This window comes from Alligator sinensis, unplaced genomic scaffold, assembly GCF_000455745.1.
Source record: "Alligator sinensis unplaced genomic scaffold, ASM45574v1 scaffold264_1, whole genome shotgun sequence".
Taxonomy (NCBI): Eukaryota; Metazoa; Chordata; order Crocodylia; family Alligatoridae; genus Alligator; species Alligator sinensis.
The window spans coordinates 6,098,871-6,109,242 of record NW_005841831.1 but is presented as its reverse complement, the minus strand read 5'-3'; positions in this window follow the sequence as shown (position 1 = coordinate 6,109,242).

Genomic DNA, 10,372 nt, shown 5'->3' with positions numbered 1-10,372 from the left:
ATGTGCATGCGAATGGCGGGAACTCTCTTGCACCGGGGTTTTCTGTTGCAGCAGAAAACTTTTGCTGTGCACAGAGACGCTCATGTGGCGGGAAAATTCCATCGTGCCGAGGCACTAAAATCATTGGGTTGTGACAAGATACACTAGATTTGGATAGGGATGAGACTGCCTCTGGTGAAAGGTTAGACTAGATGACATCTGAGGTCCTTTCCAGCCCTACCTTTCTAGGATTTTATGATTGTAGTTTTGCCACTGCATTTGGGTCTTCCCTGGCATAGAATAGGCTGGCTCTTGTCAGGCTCCAGCCCTAAGTAGTGACTGGTTCTTTGTCATTCCCAGCTGCAGCATATGACCTAAACTTCACCAGCTGGTAGCTGGAGTGCAGTTCCTAACCCACTTCTGGGCCCTCCCCAAATGAGTTATGCTTTCTACACCTAAACTTCAGAGAAGGTGGCACACAGCCCATCCCTGCCCTGCAGGAGGAGAGAGACAGCCTCACTGCACAGGGACTGGAAGCAGATACAGACTATTCTGCCAGCTATTGGGAGGCAGTGCAATGACAAGAAGTGATTCTCTACTTTCCAGCCGTGTAGTAAATACCTCCAAGAAGAAGTGATCAGGAATCCTCTGGCAATGCAGAGACTAATTATTCAAGAAGCAGAACAGGGTAAAATGGGCACAGTTATCACACATGACTCAGGTCTAGCTTTCTTCAAGAAACTCACTGTGCTAGTTGCAGGCGGACACCCTCATTAAGAAATTCTCTACAGAAACTAGGTGGGTGGTGGATCATTCTCTTCTTGGCCCCCAGCCTGCTGCTTCTGGTGCACCTTGATGACCTGTTTGATGACTCAAACCCAAGAATCTCTCTGGTCCACAGTGGCTCCTAACAACTTTAGAGTTGGGTGAAAAGGGGATTTCTTCGGTTTTTCTGAGTCAGAGCTGTGCCAATTTATTTTATTAAACTTAGGGAGTTCATAAACATCATTCAAGGCTTGCCCTATCTCTGCCTCTAACCATTCCCATGATAAGGCTCATTTCTGAGCTACCCATCTCTACTGGCCTTTATACCTCTTCACATATATTCTACCGGATGCACACATGCAAAAGATACAAGGGCCAAAACCATTAGGGAAAAGTCTGTGGCTGGTAGGGTTAATAACAATATGGAGCTTTGTAAACAGATATGGAAAAATAAATAATCATAGCAATGGGATAATCTATTTTTAAATGGAGATAGCAAAATAGTTAACAGTGATGAAGAAAAGAAGTAGTAGTCAATAAATATTTCTGCTTTATATTTGGAAAGAAGCAGAATGATGCATGCATATCTCATGAGGGCAATAAAGACTCTCCAGTCCATTTACAGGGTATTGCCAAGTTACATTTCTAACTCGCACTAAAATAATAGTAATAGAAACAGTCATTTTAATAACTTGTTTCAAAAGTTCCAAAAGAGTTGGCTGAGGAGATCGATAGCACATTAACTTTTAATATAGTTTGGAACACTGTGGAAATTCCAGAAGGCTAGAAAAAGTCTAATGGTATGTAAGTGTTCAAAAAGGAAAAGCAGGGTAACCCAGGTTACTACCGGTTGCTTGACCTGAAATCAGCTCATATAAGATTCAGTTAATAAAAAATTAAAGAATGGGGATACAATTCAGCATGACTTCATGAAAGAGAGATTTTGTCAGACCATTTTGATTTCATTCTTTAATGAGGGCATAAGTTTGCTTGATAAAGGTAATGGTGTAGATTTATTTAACAGGATTTTGTAAAGCCTCATTCTGATTTTAAAAAAGTGCACAATGCAATATCAATATAAGCCATATTAAATAAAATAAGAATTGGCTGATTGACAGATTGCAAAAAGAGGTTGTCAGCAGTGAGTCAGCACCGAATGGGTCTGGGGCTTCATCGGTATCATTACTATACTCAACATAAGCCAACATTTTTATCATTGATTTGGAATTGATTATAAATCACCAATGATGGAATCTCTGGATCGCCTGGGGCCAGGCACAGTAATTGTATTGGGTAGACATGGCATTAATGGGCACCTTTAAATTATTGAAGAAAATGATAATATTCCAAACTTACTGATTGCTCAATTCAGCTAAACCCACGTTAGCAATTATGCTGCCTCCAACCTTCCAGGTGGTAGAGAGAAAAAACTATATATAATAATGATATGAAAAACTAAATGAGTCAGGTCATGCTGTCCTTCCAACAGAGAGAAAAGTGTGTGCCCAGGTCACCCTTCATATGCTCTTCCCACAAACCAAGTCTCCAATGTTTAAATAATCACATTGCCAAGGATCATACTGAAATTCATACTAGATACCACTCAGCAAATACCACTGTCATTAAACTGCAGCTGCCTCCGGGGTGAGAGTCAGCACCCCTCCAATGCACAGCACCCCAAGCAGCAGGAGGTAGGGAAAAGAGAACTGGACAACATTCGTGCCCCAACCCCACCCCTCCCATGAACTGGGACCCTGTTATCTTTAAAGTCTGTACAAAGAAGGCAAGACATACGAAAGAGGGCCAAGATGTGAACACTTGGGTTGGATTTCAAACCCCATCTGTAATGAAAGAGGTATCCAACTGGGGAGGGGAAGTGTGAGAGATGGGAACCAGCTGTAAAATTCAGATCTGATTTTGGATTTCATTCTCTCTTAAGCTCAGTGCTATTTGACTCGAAGTCTCATCTGAAAGCCCTGTGAACTACTTAAGTGATGCATCTTGGCAGGTGGAGGGTCTGTGCCCTGGATCTGTGACACCAGCTCTCACACATTTCAACCCTCCCTGCAACTCACAATGGTATGTGCTATGAAAACCACACTGTGGGCCAGGGCCCCAATTTGGTAGTTAGAAGAGGGAAGTAGTAACCAGGAGCAAAATGGAAGTGAAATTCTCTGGAATTGGGCAGTAAATTCCCTACGCTGCATCTGGAGCCCCATGAAGCTCAAGCTGCCTGGCTGTCTGCCCGTGCCTTAACCTGGAAGCACAGCACACTAACCCTGTGTGCCAACTCTGCAGCCCTAGAAACTGGTACAAGAAGCAAAGGGGAGTTCCCACTTTTATACAGAAAATCATAGGGGTTAGGTTCACAAGCCAATGGGCCAAAGGTGGAGAACTGGTAAAGGGTAATGAAATATCAACGCTGTGGTTACATACGTTAGCAGGTGTCATTTCATGCATTAGCAGCTGCATGACGAACAGGTCCAGGGACGTGATACTTCCCCTCTAGGCAGCATTGGTCAGGCTGCAGTTCAAGAGGGATGTAGACAACCTTGAGAGGATCCAGAGGAGGGCTACTTGTATGGTTAGGGGCCTGCAGGTAAGGCCCTACGAGGAGAGACTGAGGGACCTGGATCTCTTCAGTCTCCACAAGAGAAAGTTGAGAGGTGATCTTGTGGCCATTTATAAATTCATCATTGTGGGGGCAGCAAGGAACAGGAGATGCTCTGTTTACCAGGGCACCCCTTGAAGTAACCAGGAACAATGGCCACAAACTGGCAGAGAGCAGATTCAGGTTGGACATCAGGAAGAATGTCTTTACGGTAAGGGTTGCCAGAATCTGGAATGGGCTTCCAAGGGAGGTGGTGCTCTCCCCTACCTTGGGGGTCTTTAACTGGAAACTGGACAAGCACCTGGCTGGGGTCATACCAGGGCAGGGGGTCGGACTTGATGATCTGTTGAGGTCCCTTCTGACCCTAACAACTATGAAACTATACACTCGGCATTTTAATTTCCCCGTGCACCTCTGGAGGTGTCCCCAAGCAAGCTTTTGGTCTCTAGGGCACTCAAACAGCAGTCTTCAGCTGCCACCAAGTCTGAATCCAGCTCCTTCAGGCCACAGCCCCAGCTGACCGCGCCAGTGAAATCTCCAGCTCCGCCATGCACTCCTCTGCATCGGGCTGGCCAGGTTCCATGTGCATGCTGCTCTCTCTTCCCCTTACTCCAGCCTCAAGTTTCCTCTTCCTTCTTCCATTGTGCCCCAGTCCCTGGGGGTTTCTGGCAGTTGCAGTCCAAATTAACCGTCAGCACAGCTCTGCAGACTCCCCCCTGGTTCCTCCTGCTCTTATGCACATGACATTCACATTACACCTAAATACACAACCCCTCTGAGATGCTCTTACCCTCATCTGACCCAGAGCCAGGAATCCCAGGGTCGCTTCTTAAGTGGTTCCCCTATAACAGGCAGTGCTGAGGCACTAAACCCTCAGTCTGTGCCTTGCTACTGCAGCAATAAGCTTGGGAAGAGCCGCTGGCTGGGGGGGATTTTTAACTGCCCTCGTTAGCTTCAAATCTGCCCAATTTCAAGCTCTCTTTCTTTTCCCCTTAGGGCATTTTTTCCCCTGCTGCAGTGAAACCTTTTGGAAATTCATCGCCTTGCCTAAGAGGTGCGCTCTGGGCTCTGCCTCCCTCAGGGCTCCCAGCCAGTGTGAGCAAGTAATCAACCTCCAAGGCTGCGCCAAGCGCCTCATCCCCCGATCATAAAACACTCTCCACTCCATCCCTGAGCAAACAGTGCAAAGCTTTCACCATGGGCAGCCTACCTCTGATAATTACTTCAGCATACGCCTTGGGTCTTAAGTACATGGTAAGAAACAGATCAGTGTGAGAAATCTTCTTAAGTCTCATCTGGGAATCATTGTTATCAACGAGTCCCGCTTTTCCAGTCAAAGATGATTTACTCTGATCTGCACTATTGATTTTATTGTGGGAATGTGGTGATACCTAGAGAGAGAGAGAGAGAGAGACAGAGATTTGACTTATGGGAGCATGCAGGGAAGACTCTAGTCCAGAGCATAGCGCCTGACTTTTTTGCATCTGCACCAGAATTATTTGTAATGTTTTATGCACCCATCTGCTCCCTGCATGCTCTCTATAAATCTCACTTGCTCTCTCTCACACACACATGTTTGCTTTCCATGTAGATTACTTATGATGAGAGTCTAATTAGACCTGGGGAAGCCTGCCTACTGAGTGAGCCTGGGGAGAGCTTAATTAAAGTCAATGGAGAAAATTATAGGGGGAAAAAAATTAGGGCAGCAGGCTAAAAAATATCATGAAAGAAACCAGAGAAAAGGCAGCCTGGAAGATGCAGCCATGCATAGGGGAGGCATGTAGTTGCTTTGCCCTGTGTGCGCATCTGCCCCACCTGATGCCTTTGCAAGCCCCATAAAGAAGGTCGAGTACTGTGCTGATGGTGTAAAAGGGAGGTGCGGCACACACGCAGCTGTAGCCAGTTGACTTAGGGCCTTGTTACACCTTAAGCCATAAGCCAAACAAACATTAATCAACTTAGTGTTGTTTGATTTAGTGGAGCAGTCACACCTTAAGATGAAAACCATCTCTGGCTGTTCTCCACCTGCACAGCTAGAGACCTGGTGAGCAGGGGCAGGACTAGGAGCTTGGGGCAGGACTGGTTTATTGCTTCTGCCAGGCAGAGTAAGAGCTGCAGCCCTGGAGTGCCTAACAGCCATGGTGCCGCTGCCCAGACCACCTCACTGCTTGAGCTCCAAAGAGCCTGATCCTTTTTTTCTCCAGAGCCTGCCCTCACCCCACCACCCACACAGGTTCAACCGTGGGTCACTGGGGGGACAGGGGTGAGCACCAGCCTGCTGTCCCCCTGCAGGCACCATGGTCCAAGTCTGGCCCAGGCATTCAGAGCAGTGAGCCAGTCCAGGAGGCACCGCAGCCGCTGGGCACTCCAGAGCTATGACGCTGGCTCTTCCCAGTGGGAGCAGCGGGTCGGAGGTGCCTTGCCCAGTCCCACTGCACCCCAGCATCCCTGCCCTGACTCAGGAGGGACCACTGCATCCTGGGATGTTGGAGGACTTCAACTTGAGCAGACCGGCTGTGCAGAGTGGCCACACCTTAATGGAACAGGAGCAAAATTAGGCAGACAGAAAGAACCCTGCTCCAAAGTGGTATAACTTTAAGGTGAATAATGAGTGCTTTAAGCCACTTTAAGGTGTTAATGTACAGCCAATCCAGGGGTTAAGAGCTCCAGAAGCCGCCTTAAATTACTGTGTAACAAGGCCCTTAGTGGTATAGGAACTCAACACCGGGGTTTGGCTTTGTATTGTAAGGGAGATAGTTGATGAAAGGGGCAGGTGGGCAGGTTGACATTCAAAGCTTAGGCCTCACGATTTTGAAAAGGGATTTTGAAAAGCAGGGTGCAGCAGACTGATGCGAGGTATGTGACCAGTGTCTGAGACCAGAGCTTTCCATAGCAGAGAGGTCACTGCATGTGCACTACACAATCGAAGTGGAGTATGACCATACCACCATACACGTATGGGATGTGACCTTGGCCTCAACTGATCCTCTTATGATCCTGCTTGCCTATTTCTTTGTCTTTTCCAGCCATGGGTGATGTTTAGTTTGAAGGTGCACAAGCAGCACCACAGAGCTCCAGATTTTTCCATGACTGCAGTGAGTTCTCCAGATCTCATCTCTGCAGGATTTCTTGTACCGTGAAACATCTCTGTACTGTACAAAGGGCTGTGTGGCGGGCAGTTTGGTTCATAGGCCTCATTCTCCATCACATGTTCCTTATGTCATTTAGACCGATAAAAAGGAAAGCAAAACGCTCTCCTCCTGATCTGATATCTCACTGCACCCACGTGGCATTGGTGTTAATGATGACAGAGGGTAGAAAGCAACAGAGAATCAGGCACCTAGATTTAAGGCCAACAGAAACCATTGTGCTCATCTAATTTGACCTCTTGTGCTGCACAACCTGGAGAAACTCATTCAATGATTCCTGCAAGGAGGGAAATTATTCTTCCTTACTATGTTAGTGACACTATTGAACCCAATAACTTCTGACTGAGCTACAGCGGATATTTTAGAATGTCTTGATTTTAAGACTGCAATTGATGGAGAATCTGCCGTATCTCTTGGTAAACTGCTTCGATGGGTAATTACATTCGCTGTTTAAATGATGCATCTTATTTCCAATTTGAGTTTTTCTAGCTTCAACTTCCAGCCGTGAATCTCATTAGGTTTTTATCTGCTAGATTAAAAAGTCCTCTATTATCAGATATCTCCTTGCCACATAGGTATTTATAGACTGTGATCAACTTGCCTCTTAACCTTCTCCTAATAAGCTAAGTAGACGGAGCTATTTATTCTACCACCACAGCAAGTTTGCAAAACCTAGGATCATTTCTATAGCTCTTCTCTGCACCTTTTCCAGTGTTTCAGTATCCTTTAGGAGTATGGATACCAGAACTGGACACTGTATGCACTAATGGTTGGACTAATGCTATTGTAGTCCAGGTGGTATGGGGCTGGTACCCCCTCTTCAATTGAAGGGATGTTAGCGGGTTTGTGTATAGTGTAGGAGTGTGAGTGCCTAGCTTCAGGCCAGCTCACCTCCTTTCCCCACAGAGCAGAGCAGAGACCGTGGACACCCAGTGATGCTTAACTATTTACAGGTTTAATTGTACAATATAATATAAAACTTATAAACATATACCTGTATGTGTATATATATAATTTAAAATATAGGCTTACAAGGACAGTAACTCTTATTAACCCTAAACTCAAGCAATCTTGTTCATATATGGCAGACAAAGGCACTCTATTAGCACAGGCCTTGACCCTCTTTGGCCCTTTGGTTAGTGTGCAGCCCCTGCCCTCAGCAGGACCCTCCAGGCAGCAGGCAAGGGAAAACTCAACGATAAAACACAGGTTAGATAATAAACCAACAAATGAAGACTTGACAGTTATGGAACAATAATTTCACATAGATAAGTGAGATTACATCAAATAAGATACAGTGCATAAAGATAACCAACACAATGAATTCAGATAGAGAGTCGGGGTTCCACTAGCAGGCCCTACTAGTACCTAAATAAAGCATTTACAATTCTCTCATAATACAACAATAAGGATGTAAGTTTACAGCGAAAGTCCCAACAATTCAAGGAACCAGAACACAACAGTGGCACAGCAACTGTGCCCAAAGAAGAAATGATACCAGGGAAGATCCCATTACCTTAGGGAAACACTATCACCCTCCCCTAGAAGGTCACACATCTAGAAGGGGCCCCATAAGAACGAAGCCACCCTTATCAAATGGTGCCATTAGCTCCTCTCTCCACACAAAAAGGGGGTCATCTCTCTCCCTGTCATGGGGCTTCCCTTTAACCACCCAAATGGTGCAGGCCCCTCCTCCCCTGTGGAAATCCCCTTCTTTTCCCCTCTTGGGAATTGCAATCCCCTTCCCAAGTGACTCACGACATCCCAGTAGTTTTGGTGGACATGGCTCACCTCTCGCTGTGGATTGGCTGTGGGGGCTTCCTTCCTCACTAGGGTGGTCGACCTGTCCAGTTGCCACTTGCTGCACAAAGGCCTGAGCTCACGGCTGTCCCCAGGGGTCACAAATCGGGGCAACCGCCCCGAGCCCTGCACTTTAGGGGGCCCCGCGGAGCTGGCCAGAGCAGCCGTGGCAACTCCTCACCGCCACTGCCAGCTTCGCATCCAGCCACTCGCTCCCCCCCCCCCCCGCTGCCAATGGGATCGGGGCGGGGGCAAGGCCCCACATGGGCCAATCTGCTGCGGGCTCTATGCCCTGCTCCGGTCAGCTCTGGCCAAGCTGCCTTGTGCAGCTACTGGGCCTCTCAGCCCTCTCTCAGCCCCATGCACCTCCCTGTGCACCAAAGGGATGCCTGCCTCATGCAGGGATGGGGACCTGCATTGCCTCGTGCAGCTACAACATCCCATCAGCTCTGCTCAGCTCCCTCAGCCCTGTGCACCGCCCTGTGCACCAAAGGGATGCCTGCCTCATGCAGCGTTAGGGAACTGCACTGCCTCATGCAGCTGCAGCATCCTGTCAGCTCCACTCAGCTCTCTCAGCGCTGTGCACTTCCCTGTGTACTGAAGGGGCATCTGCCTTGTGCAGGGCTTGGGACCCACACTGCCTTGTGCAGCCATGCCTTCCTGTCAACTCCACCTGCCCTGTGCACTGCTCTGTGCACCAAGGGCTCCAGCCTCGTGCAGGGTTGGGGTCCCGCACTGCCTTGTGCAGCCTCGGTGGTCCCTTCAGCTCTACCAGACCTGTGCACCACTCCGTGCACCAAGAACTCCTACCTTGAGCAGGGTTGGAGACCCATGCTGCCTTGTGCAGCTGCCGAGGTCTCATCTGCTCTCCAGACCCTCCGTGCACTGACCCGTGCACTGACACCACAGCTCTTTCCACAGTGGGGCTGGGACACAGCCACTTGCTGCATCCCGCTCAGTGGAGGCATCTTCAGGGAGCTTTGGGGGCAACTGCTCCAAACCGCTGGTCAGCTTTACCAGCTCTTCTACAGTCCTGTCTTCATCATCCCTCGTCAAAGCCACCCATGTGCTAGGCACGCAGGCTTTTATCCCTTCTGGAGGCTCAACCTCCAGACTGGAAATGGACCAATGGGAAAGCCTGAGTGGTTAGTTCCCCCTCAGGTCCTCTTTTTATCTCTCCCCTAGATCAGGGCGGGACATCTTGAGTCACCAAATCCAGCCCCCTGGTATTGGAGGCAACTTATCATATAACCCCTTCATAAACTTATCCATGTAAAAATTAACTATTATTTTTTACTTTTGCTATTCTGATTGGAAAGTTATTCAAGAACCTCACCACTCTCAACCTCTTTTTCATTTTCAGCCTAGATTTCATAGATTTCACAGATTTCTAGGGTCAGAAGAAATCATCCGGTCCGACTTCCTGCTCCAGGCAGGAAAGAGCACTGGGGTTAAGTAACCCCAGCCAGCTGCCTATCCAGTCTCTTCTTGAACACCTCCAAGGTAGGGGAAAGCACCACCTCCCTTGGAAGCCCATTCCATATTTTGGCAACCCTCACCATAAAGAATTTCTTTCTTATGTCCAATTTAAATCTATTCTCCTTCAGTTTGTGGTCATTATTTCTGGTAACCCCGAGAGGTGCCCTGGTAAACAGAGTTCCCCCTATTCCCTGCTGGCCCCCCATGATGAGTTTGTAGACAGTCACAAGATCACCTCTCAGCCTTCTCTTGTGGAGACTGAAGAGATTCAGGTCCCTCAGTCTGTCTTCATAGGGTCTTACCTGCAGGCCCTCAACCATACGAGTAGCCCTCCTCTGGACCCTCTCAAAGTTATCCACATCCCTCTTGAAGTGCAGCGCCCAAAACTGGATGCAGTACTCCATCTGTGACCTCACCAATGCCGCATAGAGGGGAATTATCACTTCCCTAGACCTGCTCATGATGCACCAAGGAAGAGTGTGGTTAGCCTTGCCTATTACCTTGTCACACTGGTGGCTCATGGTCATTTTTGTGTCAACCAGGACTCCAAGATCTCTTTCCACTGTTGAGGTGCTCAGAATGGTTCCTC